Consider the following 2,568-nt stretch of genomic DNA (forward strand, 5'->3'; position numbering starts at 1 on the left):
GGTAGGAGCTTGTAGGGTGCCATATGTTTCCGGAGGGTTGTGTAGGGTTCCGTAGGGGCCGGTGATGTTCCCAAGGGACCTGTAGAGTCTCGTACGGTTCCGTAGGGGCCTGTAGAGTCTCGTACAGTTCCGTAGGGTCCTGTAGGTTTCCATAAGCGCCCGCAGAGGTCTGAAGGGGCCCGTACTGTTCCGTAAGGATCCATAGGGCTCCGTAGAGCTTCGTAGGTTCCTTAGAGGCCTGTAGAGTACCGCAGGAGCCAGTAGTGTTCTGTAGGGGCCCGTAGGGTTCCTTCCATAGGGGCTGGCAGTGTTCCGTAAGGGCCTGTTAGGGTTGTGTAAGTGCCCGCAGGAGTCTGTGGGATTCTGTAAGGTTCCGGAGGGTTCTGCAGGGTTCCGTAGGGGCCCGTAGAGTTCCGTAGTGGCTGGTAAAGTTCCGTAGGGCCCTGTGGGGTTCTGTATGGACCTGTAGGGTTCCGTAGGGGCCTGCAGGGTTCTGAAAGTGCCAGCAGGTGTCTGTAGGGTTCCGTAGGGGCCTGTGGTTTTCCGTAACTGCCTGCAAGGGTCTTTAGGCTTCCGTAGGGGCTGGTAGGGTTCCATAAAGTTCCGTGGGTTCCTGCAGAGTTCTGCAAGTGCCCGTAAGGGCCTGTAGGGGCCCACAGTGTTTCTGTCAGGTTCCGTAGGGGCCATAGGTTTCCGTAGTGGCTGGTAGTATTCCGTAGGGGTCTGTAGGGTTCCGTAGGCACCTGCAGTGTTCTGTAGGAGCCCATAGGGTTTTAGTGAGGTTCCGTTGTGTCGCTAAGGGTCTTGTAGAGTGCTGTCGGGTCCTGGAGTATTCTGTAGGGTTCCAGAGGGGCTCGTAGGGTTCCGTCAAGATCTGTAGGGTTCCCTAGGGGCCCGTAGAGTCCCGTAGATTTCCGTAGGGACCTGTAGGGTTGTGTAAGTGCCCGCAGGGGTTGGTAGGAGCTTGTAGGGTGCCATATGTTTCCGGAGGGTTGTGTAGGGTTCCGTAGGGGCCGGTGATGTTCCCAAGGGACCTGTAGAGTCTCGTACGGTTCCGTAGGGGCCTGTAGAGTCTCGTACAGTTCCGTAGGGTCCTGTAGGTTTCCATAAGCGCCCGCAGAGGTCTGAAGGGGCCCGTACTGTTCCGTAAGGATCCATAGGGCTCCGTAGAGCTTCGTAGGTTCCTTAGAGGCCTGTAGAGTACCGCAGGAGCCAGTAGTGTTCTGTAGGGGCCCGTAGGGTTCCTTCCATAGGGGCTGGCAGTGTTCCGTAAGGGCCTGTTAGGGTTGTGTAAGTGCCCGCAGGAGTCTGTGGGATTCTGTAAGGTTCCGGAGGGTTCTGCAGGGTTCCGTAGGGGCCCGTAGAGTTCCGTAGTGGCTGGTAAAGTTCCGTAGGGCCCTGTGGGGTTCTGTATGGACCTGTAGGGTTCCGTAGGGGCCTGCAGGGTTCTGAAAGTGCCAGCAGGTGTCTGTAGGGTTCCGTAGGGGCCTGTGGTTTTCCGTAACTGCCTGCAAGGGTCTTTAGGCTTCCGTAGGGGCTGGTAGGGTTCCATAAAGTTCCGTGGGTTCCTGCAGAGTTCTGTAAGTGCCCGCAAGGGCCTGTAGGGGCCCACAGTGTTTCTGTCAGGTTCCGTAGGGGCCATAGGTTTCCGTAGTGGCTGGTAGTATTCCGTAGGGGTCTGTAGGGTTCCGTAGGCACCTGCAGTGTTCTGTAGGAGCCCATAGGGTTTTAGTGAGGTTCCGTTGTGTCGCTAAGGGTCTTGTAGAGTGCTGTCGGGTCCTGGAGTATTCTGTAGGGTTCCAGAGGGGCTCGTAGGGTTCCGTCAAGATCTGTAGGGTTCCCTAGGGGCCCGTGGAGTCCCGTAGATTTCCGTAGGGACCTGTAGGGTTGTGTAAGTGCCCGCAGGAGTCTGTAGGAGTCTGTGGGATTCTGTAAGGTTCCGGAGGGTTCTGCAGGGTTCCGTAGGGGCCCGTAGAGTTCCGTAGTGGCTGGTAAAGTTCCGTAGGGCCCTGTACCGTTCCGTAACTGCCTGCAAGGGTCTTTACGCTTCCGTAGGGGCTGGTAGGGTTCCATAAAGTTCCGTGGGTTCCTGCAGAGTTCTGCAAGTGCCCGCAAGGGCCTGTAGGGGCCCACAGTGTTTCTGTCAGGTTCCGTAGAGTTCCGTAGGGGCCATAGGTTTCCGTAGTAGCTGGTAGTATTCCGTAGGGGTCTGTAGGGTTCCGTAGGCACCTGCAGTGTTCTGTAGGGGCCCATAGGGTTTTAGTGAGGTTCCGTTGTGTTGCTAAGGGTCTTGTAGAGTGCTGTCGGGTCCTGGAGTATTCTGTAGGGTTCCAGAGGGGCTCGTAAGGTTCCGTCGAAATCTGTAGGGTTCCCTAGGGGCCCGTGGAGTCCCGTAGATTTCCGTAGGGACCTGTAGGGCTGTGTAAGTGCCCGCAGGGGTTGGTAGGAGCTTGTAGGGTGCCATATGTTTCCGGAGGGTTGTGTAGGGTTCCGTAGGGGCTGGTGATGTTCCCAAGGGACCTGTAGAGTCTCGTACGGTTCCGTAGGGGCCTGTAGAGTCTCGTACAG

Source organism: Numenius arquata, unplaced genomic scaffold, assembly GCF_964106895.1.
Source record: "Numenius arquata unplaced genomic scaffold, bNumArq3.hap1.1 HAP1_SCAFFOLD_450, whole genome shotgun sequence".
NCBI classification, from domain to species: Eukaryota; Metazoa; Chordata; class Aves; order Charadriiformes; family Scolopacidae; genus Numenius; species Numenius arquata.